Source organism: Felis catus, chromosome D1 (assembly GCF_018350175.1).
Source record: "Felis catus isolate Fca126 chromosome D1, F.catus_Fca126_mat1.0, whole genome shotgun sequence".
NCBI classification, from domain to species: Eukaryota; Metazoa; Chordata; class Mammalia; order Carnivora; family Felidae; genus Felis; species Felis catus.
This window is the reverse complement of record NC_058377.1, coordinates 42,902,644-42,923,185: the sequence shown is the minus strand read 5'-3', so window position 1 is coordinate 42,923,185 and position 20,542 is coordinate 42,902,644. Positions and strand designations below refer to the sequence as shown.

At 37.1% G+C, this 20,542-nt stretch overlaps 2 pseudogenes; both read left to right on the top strand.

Moving 5' to 3' along the window:
- Positions 1 to 10,800: 10,800 nt before the first annotated feature.
- Positions 10,801 to 10,898, top strand: LOC111556833 (annotated as a pseudogene).
- Positions 10,899 to 11,051: 153 nt separating this feature from the next.
- On the top strand, positions 11,052 to 11,160 carry LOC111556834 (annotated as a pseudogene).
- Positions 11,161 to 20,542: the final 9,382 nt, after the last annotated feature.

The window sequence follows — 20,542 nt, the reverse complement described above, 5'->3', positions numbered from 1 at the left end:
ATAGTGAGCTATAGTTCACTTTAGAGATAATATTTCCAGTTCACCTTTGTCCTTCAGTTTAATCATGGAAACCTGGAGACTACAGCACAGAGGTACGGGTATAATTTTCAGTATTTTACTTTTATATTCTATTTGTTCAGAAAATCTTTGAACTTAGATTAAGCATCATTCTTCTAGAGAAACTGTACATTGTCAATAGCAATTTTCTGTTTCTGCTGAGCATTATGGAGGCAATGAAGGATGCCTTTCAAATGAGTATTTTTTTATTCAAGATATCAATGCCATGTATATCTCTCTGGTTAGGATCCAAAATGTAAATTATTCAAGGTTCACGTTTCAAAAAATACTGAAAAGTCAGCTTAAACTGAAAAAAAAATAGTGCATATACATACCACAATATTCCATAATACAAATCACTAAAATTTGGTATCCTAAAGCACTAGAGGTAATATTCACTCTCTTACTTATGATATTACAAAGCAGGTTTCTGCTTTTTCTCCTTCACTTCTGAATTTCTGAGTTCAGACTGCTAGTCCATGACATAGACTAACTGAATGGATGCTTCTAGATTATTCCTGCCTAGGATATTGACTCTGGTGAGTGATGTAAGTATTAAAAGCATTTATAAGTCATATTTTTGTTGTTGTTGTTTTTTATATGGTAATGGATTAATGATACAGCAGATGGTTTCTGGCTAGATTTTTCTTGCTGCCTAGCAAGGGTCTTGCCAGTTTTCTAAACTGCCTTTTTTCTTCCCTGTTTTCTGAGCTGGGTCAGCCAACTATTGATTACCTCAGTTCCCAATAACTTTGTAATATATTTACTTTTTTGCTTAAAGCTACATGGTCAGTTTATGTGGTTTTAAATCATGAATCATATTCTTCCAACTCTCAAATTCTTACTAATCCTTTAAGGTCCACATCAAAAGCCATATCTTCCTTGAGGGCTTTCTTCATTTGCAAACTGAAACGTGGATGATCCGTGGTCTGATTTCTCCCTGATTCAGCTGTGCTTGTTTTACAATTTCAAATTATGCTTTGTTCTTACAGATATCTGTTTTCCTTCCTTCCTTCCTTCCTTCCTTCCTTCCTTCCTTCCTTCCTTCCTTCCTTCCTTTCCACAATTGTGTTTTAGTGCCTCTACTACACTGTAATCTCTATCAGGGAAGGTATTTTTTTCTCTTACCCATTTTTGCCCCAAACACATACCCAAACTACTCCCTGTTCTGTACAAGCTGGTTTTTAAATACTATAATTATTAAAATTTAAATTATATACATTTATGGGGCACCTGGGTGGTTCAGTCAGTTAAGTGTCTGACTTTTGGTTTCAGCTCAGGTCATGATCTCATGGATTGTGGGTTCAAGCCCCGCATCAGTCTCTGTGCTGACAGCATGGAGCCAGCTTGGGATTCTCTCTCTCTTTCTCTCTCTCAAAAATAGATAAATAAACTTAACAAAATATATATATATATATATATATATATTATATATATATAAATTATATATATATAAATATATATTATATATATATAAATTTACAATTAAATGCATTATATTAAAAATCAGGGTAACACATACTTAAAACTCATCACTTCCTAATTATTGCATGTTACTCTATTCTATGCTCTTGAACTTATTAACCACTCTTGTGTCTATTGTGGAAAGACTATATAATGTCTTATATAATGTGTTACTATTGCTCATCTCTTCACAACTTCACATTTAGTAATTGCACCTCAGTGCTTATAATAGGCCATGGTGGGACGATCTACCACAGTTACTGGCAAATACTTTAAACCAGGAGGAGACGGGGAACAACCCCAGCTGGTTGTCACATATTTAACAGCACATCAGTTTGGATTCTGTCTACTAATGAGCCCGATCTCATCTACTATGGTTTATTCTTAACCTTAATATGTGCAGTGGTGGCGTCCTGATCGTCCATGGTACTGATTGTGTCAGCAATAGTACCTTCACTGGACCACAAGTTCTATGGTGTTCTGTGTACTTGCCAGAGTCTTTAGCTTTGAAGTTTCTCTGCTAGTCCTTCCAAAGCATGTATAAGCACTATTCTTTTGTGTTAAAGTCCATGCTGCTTAAATGGAGCATATTTTCTGAACTGAGCCTCCACTAATACTGCTTCCTTCGCTTTCACTTTGTTTTTCCTGTTGCCTTTAGAGTCCTGTAGTGTCATGTCACACAGGATCTGATAGGAATGAGGAGTGCTGAATGAGGAGTGCTGAAAAGAAAAATTTGCATAACTTGGAAGCTTCAAGCACAATGTTAATTGTATTGATTGCTCAGTTTATCCTGAGATAAAAAGTTTCTTAACAAGATTTCTTTGGAGTTCTGTCCACTTCTGGGGCACCTGGGTGGCTCATTCGATGAAGCATCCAACTTTTGATCTCAGCTCAGGTCTAGATCTCCTAGCTTGTGAGTTCGAGCCCCATGTCAGGCTCAGCGCTGACAGTGTGGAGCCTGCTTGGAAATCTCTCCCTTTCTCTCTGCTCCTCACCTGCTCATGCACACATGCTGTCTCAAAATAAATAAATAAAACTTAAAAAATTAAAAAAAAATTCTGTCCACTTCTCCCATTCTGTCCACATGATGGGAGGAAGAGGGCAGGTTGCAAGACAAATATGGAAGAGGTGCTGGGGCATTACGGAATTAAAACTGCCTTGTCAAAAATGTTCCTTTCTTTTCTGCATGAAGTTTAGATTGGGACACTTCCCGATTGCAATGGGATAGTAGGTTTGTGATTTAAAAAAGTCTCCTAAGATTCTTAGTGGTAAGTGTTCTTTCTAAAGAGCTACAATACTCAACATATTCTAGGTCTTCTTTACAAAAACAAAAAACAAAAAACACAACTAAAAAGGAGAATGATGTGGCCTGGTAACAGTGATATTCTAGTTAATGACTTTTTCTAGGTGGCAGGGAAGTTGTACTTTAGAACCACACTTCTACCTTCTTATGTGAAGTCTGCTAAATGTAATTTATATTTTAAATACTAACTTACTTATGGACATATGGCCATTACAGTTGTTATTTTCTCAAAATTGCTATAATTATACTTATTGTAGGACTCAGACCTGAATAAATGGTAATCACAATAAGGATCCAGGAAATTAAGTTCTTGAGAGAAAAGTACCTAATTCATCAATTTATGGCCAAATTAGTTATTTTGTGAAATCTAAAAAAGAATAAAAAAATGTTGATTAATTATGTTTAGGCTTTGTTATTATAACCTGCTAATAAGGTGACTTTTTACATGTTAATTGTCACCTGGACACCTCACTGTGAATTATAAATGCTTATGATTATTGAAGGACAAGTTTAACAAATATTTGCTGTTCCCTTCCTATGTGCCACACATATCTCAAGGCTTGTGGCATAGAGCACTGAACAAAGTTTCTGTCTTCATGGAAGTTAACTCTAACACAGATAATGTCCAGACAAACAGTGGAAAACATGCTTTTGAAAAGATACTATACAATATAAAAAATGGCACATGAAGATGGAATGTGACCAGGTACACTGTTTTGTGTAAGAGGATTAACAAAGGAGCCTTTCATAACATATCTGAGCTGAAAGCCAAGGAATTTACAATAGTTGGCCATGTAAATGTATGAGTAAAAGATCTTCTAGGTAGAGAGATTTGCAAGTGGATTTTCCTGGCATGCCAGTTAAATGGCAAGTGATCATCCAGACTGGAGCAAATGAACAAGAGAGAGAATGAGAGAAGATCAGATGGTGACTGGGGGCTACACCAGGTAGGGTCAGTAGACAACAATGAGAAACAATTAACATCATATAGCACTTCGTGCCAGACACCATCCTAAGAGGTTTGCTGGTTTTAAGTCAATTAACCCTCTCGGTAATGTTACAAACTTGATGCATTAACATTTTACACGTGGGAATTTGAGACAACGAAGAATTAAATAACCAAAATTGTAGGGGGAGACAATGGTACAGTCATGATTTAGACCTACACGTCTGGCTCTAGAACATATATATATATTTTTTAATCAGGGGATGTTTTATGAGAGATATCAAATGTTTTACAGGCTTTTGAGTGGAGGATTCTCTTTATGAGGATTATTTCATTGTGCTTGCTGAGTCGAAAGTGGACTCCAAACAGGCAAAGAAGCTGACAGTGTAATTTAGGGGGTTATTGCAGTGCAGTGCTCCAGGCTATTGATGAAGTTTGCATCATCTAGGATGGCACTGATGGAGTGGATAAAAGTAGTCTCATTATAGATATAATCTAAGGGGTTGGTTGATGGATTGAATGCTGTGGTGAGAAAGAGAGAGCAATTTAATATAACTCCAATGACTTTGGACTGAACAACTAGAAGAATGGGGATCCTATTTATTCAGATAAAGAAGATGGGAGATGAAGAGGTTTGTAGGAGCAAAAAAAAAAAACTTTACTTTGGGGCAAGTTAAGTGAAAATTAAGGACTAGTAACATTAATTAGAAAATTAATGGCATTAGAGACTAGGATTAAAGGTATGAATTTGGGAATAATTCACTCATTAAGGAGTGAATAAGGGTCTTCAGCATTTAGACTTTAGAAGCACAAGAAGAAACTGGCATTTATGAAGTAGGAGAATCAATGAGTAGTGTGGTTTGAAGGCCATGAACCAAGTGTTTTAGGAATGAGGTAATCCCTGGTTGAAAATACTCCTGATATATTGATAGAGGTGAAGTCTGAAAATTGATTCCAGGATTAGAAATGTGGGGGTCATTAATGACCTTGACAAGAGCAGTGTCTGGGGAGTTATGTTTGTTTGTTTAATTTTTGTTTTTGTTTTTTTTTTTTTAGAAAAACCTGGATTGATATACAGGTAAGAGTAAATAGGAAGAGAGAAAGCAGACCGGAAGTACAGGCAACCCTTTAAAAAAAAAACTCTAGGGGCGCCTGGGTGGCTCAGTTGGTTAAGCGTCCGACTTCAGCTCAGGTCATGATTTCGCAGTCCGTGAGTTTGAGCCCCGCGTCGGGCTCTTTGCTGACTGCTCAGAGCCTGGAGCCTGTTTCCGATTCTGTGTCTCCCTCTCTCTCTGACCCTCCCCTGTTCATGCTCTGTCTCTCTCTGTCTCAAAAATAAATAAACGTTAAAAAAAAATAAAAAAAACCCAAACCTCTATTGTAGGGGTGCCTGGGTGGCTCAGTTGGTTGAACAACTGACTATTGATTTTGGCTCAGGTCATAATCTCATGGTTCCTGAGATGGAGTCCCACATCGGGCTCTGTACTGACAGTGTGGAGCCTGCTTGGGATTCTCTCTTCATCTCTCTCTGCCCCTCCCCTGCTCACACCCCCCCACCCCATTGCAAAATAAATAAATAAACTTTATAAAAACCTCTTAGGTTACACAGTTGGTTGAGCATCTGACTTCAGTTCAGGTCATGGTCTCACAGCTTATGAGTTCCAGCCCCACATCAGGCTCTCTCCTTTCTGTGCAGAGCCTGCTTCAGATCCTCTGTCTCCCTTTCTCTTTGCCCCTTCCCTGCTCACACTTTCTCTCTCTCTCAAAAATAAATAAACATTAAAAAATTTTAAAAAATAGGGGCACTGGGGTAGCTTAGTCAGTTAAGCGTCTGACTTTGGCTCAGGTGATGATCTTGCAATCATGAGTTCGAGAGTTTGAGACCCATGTTGGGCTCTATGCTGACTGCTCAGAGCCTGGAGCCTGCTTCTGAAACTGTCTCCCTCTCTCTCTGCCCCTCCCCTACTTGTGCTCTGTCTCTCTCTCTCTCTCTCTCTCTCTCTCTCTCTCAAAAATAAGTAAAAACATTAAAAAAAATAAACTCTATTATAAAGGAAAGCATACAATAGGGTAATCACTGGAAATGAATGTGGTAGTAAAGGAGGGAATTAAAATGATTTTAAGATGATATATATCACAGTGTGTTTATATACCTATGGAAATTATTTAATCCTGACAAATCCAGAGTGTATAACACAATAAAATAAATCAAGGGGTTTTGATAGAACATGGAATGCTCCAGGAACACAAAGGGGCATGTAACCTGGTCTAACAAGAGGGGAGAAAAAGTAACTAGTTAGAGATTTTTAGAAGTAATATCTGAATTCATTTGTGAGGAACAATGTGGGTTAATCATGCAAAGAAGAATGGAAAGAGCTTTCTAAGCAGAAGAAATCATCAAAGGATATATTAAGTGTACCTCTGATTTGCTTTGTAATATTTAATCTTTATCTTTCAGACACATAATAAAAGCTTATTCATCACCTTTTCTGCCTGGTCTCGAACTACAGTGAAGAAGATAGCCAAAGCTTGCCTTCATGGAGCTCACATTCTGGGAACAATGAAAAATGAACACGTAGACTGTGATAGCACCACGATACACAGAAACAACTTGTCGAGGCTGGCTAGAATGCTAAAGGAAACCTGATCTGAAGAGTGAGCATTTGTGTTGAAACCTACAAGATGGGACTGAGCCAAACCAGCAAAGAGCTGGATGAGGAGCACTCACAGCAGGGGAAATAGCAATTGCAGAGTCCTGAAGAGGGGCTTATTCAAGAAACAGAAAAAGGATCAATATGGCTGGGGTGTAGTGTGAGGTCTGAGAGAAGTTTGCAGCTTCTACTAAGAGCAAAGAAAGCCATTCAATGAGTTTCAAGCAGCCTTATGGCACTTCCAGGGAGCAGAGGCATGGATACCCTCATTGCCCTCTCTCAACTTCTGCCTCCACCATTCCAGCAGAACAAAGGCTGATTTATTTATGACCTGATTTATTTATGACCATGAATTCCCTCTATACTTAACTATATAACTGATACTAAGTTACATAACCTAAATGAAGTTAATTTCTTTAGTACTATTCCCTAAACCCTAAAAGAGTTACTGTTTTAACAACATGCCATATTTAGGACTCTTAAGGGTTCTGTTTTACTTATTAGAGACACGAAATATATGAAAATACCACGTTATTAATAATCTCTCTCATGCCAAACACGTTGTTCAGTAAACTGCCCTTTCTCAGTTAAAACAAAAACAAAAACAAAAACCACTGTTAATCTGGTTGATGGGAATGATTTTTTGTTCCTATTTTTCCTTCACTTCCCAGCAAATAACCCATCACCTATTTATGCTATTTCTTCTTCCAAAATATATCACATATCCCTCCTAGTCTTTTTATTTCTTCTGCAACCATGGTCCAAGCCATAATCTTCTCACACAGATTACTGCAAATAGCCTCCATGTGGTTCTCTGCCTCCAGCTTTGACTCGCCCACCCATTCTCTACAAGTGGCCAAGGAATCTTAAGAAACACAAATTAAAAAACCATGCAAATCAGTAGTACAGTGAATACGTTTTATTGGTGTCCTCTGCCTAGAAAACTGCACTCTTCTTTGCCTGACTGACTCTCACTCGTCTTTTACAACTGAATTCAGATATTCCTCCTAGAATCCTGACTAGTACTTTTTCTCCTTTCTCACTAGACTGGGTTGAATATCTCTCTGTGTTCCTAAAGCATTCTATACTTCCCTCCATCAAGAGCACTTTATTTTCTCTACTGTGTTATGTGTAGACTTCCCTGCATGTCTGTTTTGGTCACTAGACTATGGGACAAGGTCTGTAGCTTTTATTTATATGTGTATCTTACTCCCTGACAAATAATTAGTGCTGAGTAAACAATGTTCTTTCATGGCACTCATGACTGATTGCATAAATACATGTGAATTGTGATGATATAGAAAGGTTTCATGAAGAAGGTGTTACCAGATTCCCCACTACCATTTATTAAAGAAGCAGTCCTTTCCCCAGTGTGTGTTCTTTAGCCCTTGTCAAAAATTAGTTGATTGTATCTTCTTGGGTTTATCTCTGGGCTTTCTGTCTGTTCCATGGGTCTATGTACTTGTTTTTATGTCACTGCCATACTTTCCTGATTGCTACAATTTTGTACTATATCTTGAAATAAGGTACCGTAATATCTCCCAAAGCATGCTGGGAAAACTGAATGTACACACGTGAAAGAATGAAACTTGAACACTGTCTTATACCACTCAGAAAAAAAAAACCCTCAAAATGGATCAAAGACTTAAACATAAGGCCTGAAACTATAAAACTTCTAGAAGGAAAAAATATCCTAGACATTGGTCCTGGGTATTATTTCTTTGATAACACACTAAAAGCACAGGCTACAAAAATGAAAATAAACAAGTGGGACCACATTAAACTAAAGAACTCTGTACAGCAAAGGAAACAATAAATTGAAAAGGCCAATTACAGAATGGGGAAAAATATTCACAAACCATATATCTGATAAGAGTTGATATCCAAAATATATAGAGAACTCATACAACTCAATAGCAACAAAATAAAACAAAACAAAAAACAAACAATCCAATTGAAAAAACTGGGCAAAAGACCTGAATAGAGATTTTTTCAAAGAAGATATACGGATGGCTAATAAGTATATGAAAAGGTATTCAACATTACTAATCATCAGGGAAATGCAAATGAAAACCACAATGAGACATTGCCTCACACCTATAAAGAGGGCTACTATCAAAAAGACAAGGAAACAAGTGATGGTGCGGATGAAGAGAAAAGGGAACTTTTACATACCATTGGAAGGGGGGGATATAAATTGGCACAGCCATTACGGAAAACAGTATGGCAGTTCCTCAAAAATATTAAAAATTGAACTACCTATGATCTAGTAATCCCACTCCACTCCTGGGTATATATCCAAAGGAGCTGAAATCACCATCTTCAAGAGATATATGCATTCCCATGTTTGATGTAGCATTACTCAAAATAGCTAAGATATGGAAACAACCTAAATGTCCTTCAGTGGATGACTGGATAAAGAAAATGTTATATGTACGTATGCGTATATTTACATATTAAAAGATACACACACACACACACACACACACACACACACACACACACATGCTTTATCCAAGTTACCTCCTGGAATAGTTTGGATGAGGCAAGGGAATATTCTGATCAAATAGTTTGGCCTCCTCTAAGCCGCACAGTTTTTGTAAGTTTGTATCATGATCTGGCCAAATTTCTGTGCTGTGGGATTTTAGCATCTTAAAGTAATTACCCTCAAAATGTGTTCTACAGAGTGATTTAAATACTCTTTAGAACAGCAACCAGTGCGCAAGAAATCCTGTGGATGGGTGACAGTTGAGCTTTTTCCATGAGAAATTGTGTATTTTAAGCCCTAATGATCAATGAGAAAATAATAAAGTTCTTGAAACTGAATATATGATCCATCCTTAGAGTAATGAGATTAACTTTGTGTCTCTAATAGAGATTATAAATTATTGTACCATATATATTTATTATCCCTAGAATTTGCTTCACCCTTAGGGAGAAGTATGGGCACTGATGATGCAGGATTGCATAAGCAGAAAGCATACATATCTTAATTAAAGACAGCATTAGATGTCTGACAATAGGTACCTATAGGAGTTTTACAAACACTCTCAAAGGAGAAAAATCTGGAAGTATGAATGTGTATATACATATGCACATATATTCACGTATATGTATCTATGAACATGTGTACGTACATGCATAAACAGATGTGTGTATATGTACACATACATTTTATAATTTTTTCTCTTTTAATTTTGCTGTTATAGTAATAATATGTGTTCCTGATTTACAACTTCAAATAGTAGAAAGGGGTATAAGTAAGATTAAAATGCTTTCTGTTCTTCCCTCCACCCCACTTTCTAGCAGGGCACACTACCCTACTTCTGATATAAGTTTTTAAAAATTAATGTTATGTTTACAACCACAAACTTAAACATTATTACACCTTTTATCTTTTTGTGTCGCTATTATTTTGTCAGTTGGGTGCTATCACTAGGCATCTTTCTATTGTAGCTGAAATTTAGCACAGCTACATTACCTACAACCTCTATTTTCCTCTCTTTTCCATGCCTCATTTTTGTATAATTTTTTAAAGTTTGTTTTTGAGTGAGAGAGAGAGAGAGAGACAGAGCGTGAGTGGGGGAGGGGCAGAAACCTAGGGATACCTAGAATCCGAAGCAGGCTCCAGGCTCTGAGCTGTCAGCACAGAGCCCTATGCGGGGTCAGAACTCACAAACCATGAGATCATGACCTAAGCTGAAGTAGAACACTTAACCGACTGAGCCACTCAGGGGCCTATTGCTTTTACAATTTTTTGCCCTTCTTGGAGTTATTTTCTTAACTGTAAAATCATATACAGCTCTCCTTATAGCCCATAATTTTCAAACAATGTCTACTAATTCCTTGCTATGTAAGAAGAGGAAGTCAACTAACACATAGGTTCTCCCTTCTGCTTCTCCTGTGTCTGACTTATCAGTTACGACACAAAGTAGCCATTTTCAAGCTTCCATGATTTACAACATTCATGTTCTGTAACTAACGTTAACTGTCTTGAATATTTAGCCTACTATCCATTCTAAAGATAGGTAACTAATGAAAACAATATTATGAAAAGGTAAAATATATCTCTAAATAAACAATACTGTGATTTCACAAAAGAAATTCAATTCCATTTCACGAAATCTTGGCATTCAGGTATAAGAGTTTACTACATGCCTAGCTAAAGAGAATTCTCCTCTCTTATACTTAAGTATTTGCTCAAAATTATGCCACCTTTCAGCTTATTTCATATTAGATACAAAATTTTATTATTTTTTAGGTTTTTTTTTGAATTTTAAATGTTTCCAGGGTTCTCTTTGTTTTTTGTTGATAAAGGAGACAAATGAAGATCTTTATTTTTCTAATCACGTAATCTATTGAGTAAACCTACTTTATTCCTGCAAATATTTTTGCTGTTCTGATTTTGTAATAATCAGGGCAGGCTAAATATTCACTATATTAAGACCATGAATGTGGGGGCACTTGGGTGGCTCAGACAGTTGTGCATCCGACTTCAGCTCAAGTCATGATTTCACGGTCCATGAGTCTCACATGTGCCCCACATTGGGCTTTGTGCTGACAGCTCAGAGCCTGGAGCCTGTTTCAGATTCTGTGTCTCCCTCTCTCTCTGCCCCTCCCCCACTCATGCTCTGTCTCTCTCTCAAAAATAAATAAACATTAAAAAAAAAAAAAGACCATGAATGTGTCCCCAGACCTACTTCTTTCCCTAGTCTGATTTTTTAATGCTGGTGATAAACTAAGTCTATTTTTATGATGCATCTTATGTGGGAAATATCTGTGACTCTAGGTATCTGATCATTCTTGAGAAATGACAGCACAGTTAATGCAATACATTTTTTAAGATAACCACTGCTAATTTAATGATTATCAATTGCCATTAAATGAATTGTGGAAAATTAAAAAAAAAAACCCTCTCTTCTTGTAGACAAACTTTACGAATTCACTTTTTGGTCTAGTTTGGATCTAATTGCTTTCTAGGCCTGCCTGCACATTGTCATCTCCGATTTTAAATATTTAGTCTTCTACTTTAGTTCCTACTGACCTTGTATTAAATATCTTTTTATATCATGGATGCATTTACCATTTTGTTCAAATATATATTCAAGAAAACTTTTTGAAATAAGTACCTATGAGATATAAAATACATGAGCCTGTCTGAATTTTATTTTATTTTTTTAACTGACAACTGTATGGATTTGGAATTACAAGTTGAAGATCATTTAACTCTGGAGGCTCCTGGGTGGTTCAGTTGGTTAAGTGCCTGATTCTTGGTTTTGGCTCAGGTCATGATCTCACAATTCGTGGGATTGAGCCCCACATCAGGCTCTGCACTGATGACATGGAGTCTGCTTTGAGTTCTCTCTCTCCCTCTCTCTCTGCTGCTCCCCCACTCCTGCATGCGTGCTCTCTCTCTTAAAATAGGGACACTTAATAAAAAGATCATTTAACTCTGAATTTTGAAGGCAATGCCCCATTATCATCAAGCTTGTCATGGGTGATAGCCAAATGTGATACCAATATGAGTTCTTATTCCTTTGGAAGAAATTGCTTTTTTTTTTCCATTCTGAAAGCTTACATAATTTCCTTTCACATTCAGAAATTTTGCCAAAATATTTCTATGTTTAAATATTTTTATCCCATTCTATTTGATGGTTAGCAAATTCTTAATATAACAAATGGCTTAAGATTATTGGAATTTATTATTTTGTAATTTTATCATTTTTCTCTTAAAATTTCTGTGTTCTTTTATTCCAGAATTTCTATTTAATAGATGTAGGAATGCTTGCCTTGATCTTTTGTATTCCTTAATTTCAATCATTTTTTCCATATTCTGAGAAAGTTCATCATTCTGTCATTTAAGATGAATAATTTGATTTAAACAAAATCTGTTGTATTATTCAGCTACTCTATGGACTTTTATAAATATTAGGAATCATGTTTGAAATTTCCAAAAAACTTTACTTTTATGTAATTATTTTTCTTCCATTGCAGTATTTACCTTTTATTGATAGCACATTCTCTATTATTTCCTTAAGTGTAATCAGTATAATTTTTAAAGTTCTCTTTTGTTCCTTAAAATGTCTCTGGTTCTTTGTTTTGTTTTTATTTTTTTGTTATCAGTTGTTCCGTTGTTTTTTTTTTTAATTTTTAATGTGTATTTATTTTTTTGAGAGAGACAGCACAAGTGGGGGAGGAGCAGAGAGAGAGGGAGACACAGAATCTGAGGCCGGTTCCAGGCTGTGAGCCGTCAGCACAGAGACTGATGCGGGGCTTGAACCCACGAACTGCAAGACCATGACCTGAGCTACAGCTGGTCGCTTAGCCAACTGAGCCACCCAGGTGCCCCATCAGTTGTTCCATTTATTCATCTTTTCTCTCGCTAGCTGTTGCATCTCCTCAAATGTTTGATGATGTTTGATGATTCTTGGTCAGACAAATTCATAGGTATGAACAAGGGACTCAGCTAAACAGAGACCGCATGGATTTTCCCTGTAGGTTTGTTCCTCTGTTTCTCTCAAGTCCTTTCCTCTATGTGGGAAAGCTGCCTAGAGAGTTTGTGTGGCACATCAGATGGCAGGCATTGCACCAGGGTGACCTGCAATAATGGTTAAGTACTCCTGAACCAGACTCTGCTCACATCTCAGCTCTAATACTTTCTAGCTGTGTGAACTTAGGAAATTACTTAACTTTTTTGTGTCCCTGTTTCCTTACATCTTAGATGATGATAATAATGGTACCCACCCCACAGGGCTGTTATAAGAATGAAATGGACTAATTTGTTTACTTATTTATTTTTTAAAAATGTTTATTTTTGAGAGAGAGAGAGTGAGCGCATGCATGCAAGCGTGAGCGGGGGAGGGGCAGAGAGAGAGGGAGACACAGAATCCGAAACAGGCTCCAGGTGTCAGCACAGAGCCTGATGCAGGGCTCAAACTCATGAGCTGTGAGATCATGACCTGAGCTGAATTTGGATGCTTAACTGACTGAGCCACCCAGGTGCCCGTGAAATGAACTAACGTAATTTACACAAAAGAATTCAGGAATGTACTGACAATGTTTTTAGGAGGCATGGAATGCCAAGAGTAGTCAGATGAGCTGGGGGCTCTATCAAATATGAAACAAGAAGGACTGTATCAGGAACAGAACAGTCAGCAGCAACGTCTTACCTTTTATCCTTCATTGCCTCCACCTATGTTAAGTTTACTTTAAGTTACTTTGATCGTTTTTGCTTGTCTCTTAGGCAAAAAGACTAACAGCAGTTTTCCCCCAGGCAAACAATGTAGTTTCTACAGAAAGCAGTGTTACGGGTTTATTATCCGGTACAAAAGCCAGACACTTCCTCCTCTGCGGGTGCCCTTAGGAGGAGAGGAGATGCCACTTGATCAAGCTATTCTATAGACAGTCACTAATTATCTTCATTATGGGCAAATATTTTATTTTTTTCTGTAGCTGCGGTTCTGGGCTTGAGCCTCTTTCAAGCCCCCTAGGGTGAACAGCTCCTGCTTTGGCTGATCATATTCTAGGTTTCAACTCCTCCTGCTTTGGTTTCTCAGTCACTATAATCCCATCCAATTAAAGATTGTTCTAAAGAATCAACTTCTCTGTGCTAATGAGAGATACTTTTGTTTTCAGGATTGCTTATGATTATTTACATCTAGGCATCCTTACTACCATTTCATAGTTAGGAAGAGGAAAAAATAAAAACAGGTGTAGCGTGCCATCTTTAACCAGAATTCCTGCAAAGATGTACATTTAGGTAAAACAAACAAACAAACAAAAAGGAACATTGCTTCTTAAGGATAAAAATAACATTTTGATCATTGTAGGACTAATTTTTTCCAGTTTACAGTAAAACTCCCCACATAAATGTATTTATTTCTTCTTTGTATTGCCTTTTCAACATAGAAGTATGTGATTTTAAGACTTATCTTTCTGTACTCATTGAAATATAGTGTGAGAAATTAGGATGCCCTCAAAAAACAACTTATAATTATGAAAATAGTATCTAAAAAAGTCTTGGAACTTAACTGAAAAGATACGTGATTGACAAAATCAGACATTATCTGTAATTCATTTCATTCTGTAGAGAAGATATTATCATTGTGGAAAGTTCATACAGGAAGGTACTAGGAGAAAGAAAGAAAACCCTGAGGTATCAACCCTTCAAGAGAGGATCCATGATTTCGTATAAGATAAAATAAATCTTTGGTACTAACATAAATAAACAATTAAGCTGAAGATCATGAAGATGTAGAGGGTGGTGTGAGAGGGACCACCAGCAAAGTGACCTTTGCATTTCCGTTCCATGTATGTGGTCAGCAAATATTGTTAACATCTGAATCTTACTAGTGAGTCACTGGTATCTGAGTAATGTCTCCTTGTCAACCTGCATCATGTTCTTACTTTAGGAATCAAAGGCAAAGATGGCATGCATTTCCAGGTTCACTGAAAATTACCAAATGTTACATAAGTAGCAGTGTATACACACACACACACACACACACACACCCATTATCACTTAATTTTACTATGGCAAATAATTACACAGAAGTTAGTTTGACATATTACAAAGAAAGAGCTTTGCAATATTCAGGAGACATTTTCTTGCATGTGTCCCTCCCCTTAGTATATACACATTGCCGCTTAAGAACAAAATCATTGTTCCCATGAAAAATTCAAATGAGATTAACTATTTTTTTTAGATGAGTTAATTGACCATTCCTAGTTCCAAAGGATTAATGGTCCTGGACAAGCATAAAATAGACTCAGTCAGCTGCAGCAGCTTTTTCAAACAGCCCTGCCAACAGAGAGAGTCAGCCACTGACACATCTCCTCTCCTCTAGCCCTTGAAACAACAGCATTGACCTTTAAAGCAAAGACTGAATGGGGTTGGGGGAGTTGATGCATTAAAATTAATTAATTAATTAATTAATTAAAAGAAAAACAGGACAAATTCAACAAAAACATGTCCAATTGTGCCAGATGGTGGGATTTTCATGTCTCTGTGCCATAATTATGGTCAAGTGGTTTAAGTGAGCTTGATGAAAATAAACAAATACCAATACCCTCACATTATCCAAAGTGGGGGGGAAAGAACTCCAGGGGCTGCTAATTATGGTGATATTGCAAAGTATTAAGGCATACAGAAGACTAGAGGAAACAAATTTATCAAGCAAGCGTATTAAATGGACAAAGATGTTCATATTGTGTATGCACAAAATTAGATTTTAAAAAATTCTGTAGTGTGTATGTTGTACATTTAGAATCTAAAATGAAATACAAACAGTGCTGTTTTTGAGACCATACTTCCCCACCATGCAAGGCAAATTAGGTATCTTTTCATCGTAGTGCTATTTGTTCTGCTCAAATAAAGTTTTCATCCACATCCATTCATTTGACATAAACACGCTTCAATGAGCAATGTGAAATGGAGAAGGGGGAGTAAGAGGAGGGAAGAGAAGAGTGTTCAAAGAAGTATTCGACAGCTTATCAAGGTGCAGGCAAAGGTCCCTCATTTTACAAACACACACACACACACACACACACACACACTCACACACTGAGACATCCTACAAAACACGTGTAAAGAATATATAACCTTTTCTTTCTTTCCCTTTCCTTCTATCCTTCTCCCTCCCAAATAACATTATTATTCCTGAAAACAAATTATTTAAGTCAACTAGTTAGGAACAGCACAGAGAAGCCAGGAAACATAATTTTTAAGTGAATAAGGCTACAAAATGTTATTTTGTGCATATGCACATGTTTTTAAGATGCCCTCTTTATGAGTGCTTAAGGTTTGTACTAAGAGCAAAGCAAGCACGACATCATCCTGCTTCTGCTGACAGTAGTAGTAACTCTAAACAACACAAATGTTCTGCTGATGTCTGAGAAATCTAAAAGACATTGACATTTTACTCTGGAAAAAAAGGAGGATGTGGATTATTTTTCTTATTTTGTGTCAGCTTATCTGTAGGGAATCCACTTATATAGTGCTCATGCCTTTAATTGCTCAAAAAGAACATCTGTGTTGTCTGTCACATTTTATCACACATACTGCTATCACTCATGTGGGGGAAGTACACCTAGTAAAGGTTTATCTGTGGACAGGCTGGGGTAAAATCACTTTCTTGGAGGTCATTAAATCTGCATATGCAAGAGGGACATCCTTAGATGGAATTGCATTAGAGTTACCTGGTTTTGCATATATTAATTTAAAAATTAGCAACAATAACAGCTGATGTTTATTGAGAACTTACTTTGTGTCAAGCATGGTGTAAAGTGTTTTAATGTTTGCTTGTTTGTTTGTTTGTTTGTTTATTTATTTATTTATTTATTTTGAGAGAGAGACAAAATGGGGGTGGGTTAGGGGCAGAGAGAGAGAGACACAGAATCTGAAGCAGGCTCCAGGCTCCGAGCCATCAGCACAGAGCCCGATGCAGGGCTCAAACTCACATAGCTGTGAGATCATGACCTGAGCCGAAGTCAGATGCTCAACTGACTGAGCCACCCAGGCACCCCATGGGTGTAAAGTGTTTTAAATGCATCATGTCATTTAGTTGTCAAATCCATCCTATGGGGCAGATATTATTATATTCCTCACTCCTGATGATGAAACAGACCTAGCATGGTTAGTAATTTGCATGGGTTCAGGCAGGCAGTAACTGGCAGGGCCAGCATGGGAACTTGGACCATCTCCTCCCAATGCCTGCATTCTAATACGTTGCATAATACCCTGTCCTATTAGATTTTGGCCAAGATATTTTACATGTCTCCTTAAACATAATTTTTGTAATTTGTCATAGAGGAATTCTCTGCACTGAGGATTTTGCTGTTTCAGTAAGACCTAAGCTACATTGAGTTATCACTACAGAGGGCAGCCCTAAGAAGCTCCAAGTATTGAGAAGAACCTCCAATTCCACGTATGGAATTGTCAAATCACTATGTTGTACACCTCAAATTAATATCTCATTGTATGTCAACTGTACTTCGATAACAATTTTTTAAATGCATCAAATAAAATGAGATTGATCGGTGGGTGGATAGAGGGATGGTTTGATGGAAAGCTGGGACAAAGCAAGTTTAGTAAAATGTTAAGTGTAGGATCTGGATAATGCATAAATAAGTATTCATCTAAAAGCTTTTCAGTTTGAAAACATTCTTAATGAAATTTTGGGAAAAAATGCAGCAATATTGAGGAAGATGAGCAAGGAAGTCATATAAAAAAAAAGCCCCCAACTTAATGGATTTGATAAAGGGCAGAATGACTAAATGTCAGTAATAGGAGGCAGAAATGTTTTCCATGAGTGAGAATTATAGAGGTAATAGAAACAGAGATCTCATATGGAGAGTGAGGATAATTATAAAGAAATATCAGACAGCCATTTGACAAAGTACAGTATTTCAAAATGGTAACAAACCCAATGTTCATTCTATCAAAATATCTTGTCATTTTCTTTTATGACATTTTGGTTCTATATGCTTATACAGAGATTATATACAGGCTTGTGTAAAGGGTTTTCTACAGGTTTGTATAAAGGGTCTATATTTTATATATAGTTAATATGCCCTTGGATGACACACCTATTGTTATGTGTTACTATACAGGGTGAATATTGGTGAACCATAGGGGTAGTATATAGAATTCTCTTTTTAGTGATATCTAGAATGCTTTGCATTCCTTTTTCTTAATTTATTCTTTTATTTCTTAATTTTGAGAGAGAGAGAGAGAGAGCAAGCAGGGGTGGGGCAGAGAGAGAGGGAGACAGAATCTGAAGCAGGGTCCACACTGTCAGTGCAGAGCCCAATGCAGGGCTCGAACCCATGAACCATGAGATCATGACCTGCGCAGGAACCAAGAGTCAGATGCCTAACAGACTGAGTCACCCAGGCGCCCTGGAATGCTTTGCATTTCTGAGTAAAAATTCATAATGAAATAATCTGAGCTTTGTTACATATGTGTATAAATGCACAGAGCATTATTATATTTAAGACGTGTCCCTCTCTTGCTCCAAGACGATGTTGGCAATTTAATCCTTTCTTTTGGCCATAGTCTTTTTACACTGCATGTGTTTGGATTCAGGATCTTTCTACCTCCAACAAAGCCAGTAAATTATAATGCTAACCAGACCTTAGTGTCTCTGACATTGTCTGCTTTCGCAGACTTGAGCTCAGAATAGCAGTAATTTGCTAACTCCCTGTAACTGGCTCACAAACAGAGTACTTGGCAGGGTGAGTGGAAGTGAGCAGGGGCGGGGTGACACAATGGAGAAAGCCCAGAGGGAAGAGCTCTTCTCCTGTGACAGGATTCATGACGTGGGAAATTAGTCATTAAACTATGTGCACACTGCATACTTAGGCAGTGCCACACTTCTTTTCAAGAGAATTTTCCTTGCTATTTTGTCTCAAACCATGAGTTCACAGTTAATCTGTGTGTAGTCCTATAGCAAGAAATGCTGGGCAAATGGCTGTGTTCTATCATGTGGGCAGAAGAGCTACCAGTAGAATGCGAAGTATTGCTAGTGTCATGGGAGGGACCTGTGGTTTAGTGGAGATAACGAAATGATAAACTCTAACGTTCCAGAGAGTGGATCAAAAGGAAAACTTAACACTCTGAACTCACAGAATTACTCTTTGGATATTTGTCATCACGAACGTTGAAGTGATGGAAGTCTGTGCTCCTTTCACTATCCATTGTAAAATACTTGAATACCTAGGCTACTCTGTGATTGCTATAGGCTAATTTATGTCATTCCAATTCCTTAGAATAATCCTGAGATTCACCTATATTTTCCATCGTCTATGAAGAAGTTACCTGATACTCAGAATGATGAAATAATTTGTCCAAGATCAGAGTTACTAGTGGCAATGGGATCCTTACCTAAATGCGTCTGATGCCAAAACCTGAAGTCTTTTTATTATGCCATATTATTTTAGTGCTACAAAGAGGAGGAGATTACTTATTAACTGGGCTAGCTGCTTGTTTTTCCTTTCAAAATCTTCCCTGTACAAATCTTCTGCCTGATGCACTGCATAAGTACACTTTTGATAAATGCTTTGCATTTCTGAGTAAAATTTACCATACTTTATAATACATACTCTGACCTTATTTGGATGGTGCATATAATGCTAGGAAGCCCAGCTCTCCTAGCTGGAGCCATGTAAAGCTATAGCTAACTTTGTTTCCAATATCTCAAGAACTAAAACATTTGGGACAAATCAATGATGTTTATACATTAACTCAAAATTTTGAAATAATTGGTATTGCATGGGCATGATTTATGTTTCATTATATGGATCTTGGCATATATTTTAACAGCTTTTGTATTATGTACCAGTCTGCTTGTCAGCCCTAAGAAAGAAAGGACATACGGATAAAAGAAAATTTAAGAAACAAACAAACAAACAAACAAAAAAACCCCTCACAATTCAGTCCTGGTATTATGTGCCCAAAAGCAACATTGAGCATAAATTCACAAATGAAAACATTTCTAAATGTCATCTTGATGGTGAAATTTGCCTCTTGTGAGATTTAACTGATACTATTCCCTGCTCTTTAAATTTGATTTTTTTCTTTCATTTTTCTTTTATTATGACTCTGTTTCAACAAGAGTTGCGACAGTCGGTTTTGCCATCACTATCCCTCTTCTTAGGACAGGCAGTCTATGATGCAGATCTCTGTGATCTTCAAAAGGAGAACAAGAACACCAAGAGAAGAATGTGGGGAGGCATCAGGGACTGTGACAGCTCTATGAACTGAGCAAATTGTGACTGAAAAAAATCACAGTCAAATGCTCAGGGTTATTCTATTCTTGTAAGATTAGTCCTTCAGCTTTTGAAATGTGCACTTCTTATCTTGCAAATTGCATGAATACAAAGGAACTAGACACTTGTCTTTCAATGTGACAAGAATTCTGGAAAGCATTACCCCTTGAGAATGCCAAGCAAAATTATTAATATTAAAACAAAACTTTTTCTGAATCTAAGTTTTTCTTTTTTACTGAAAGGCCGTCTGCATCCCCTTTTGAAATTCACCTTATCTTGCAAAAACCAGGTACTTCGCTACAACCCCCAGTGTGAAGCTTCCCTAATTTCCATGCCATCCCCACCCCCAGTCTA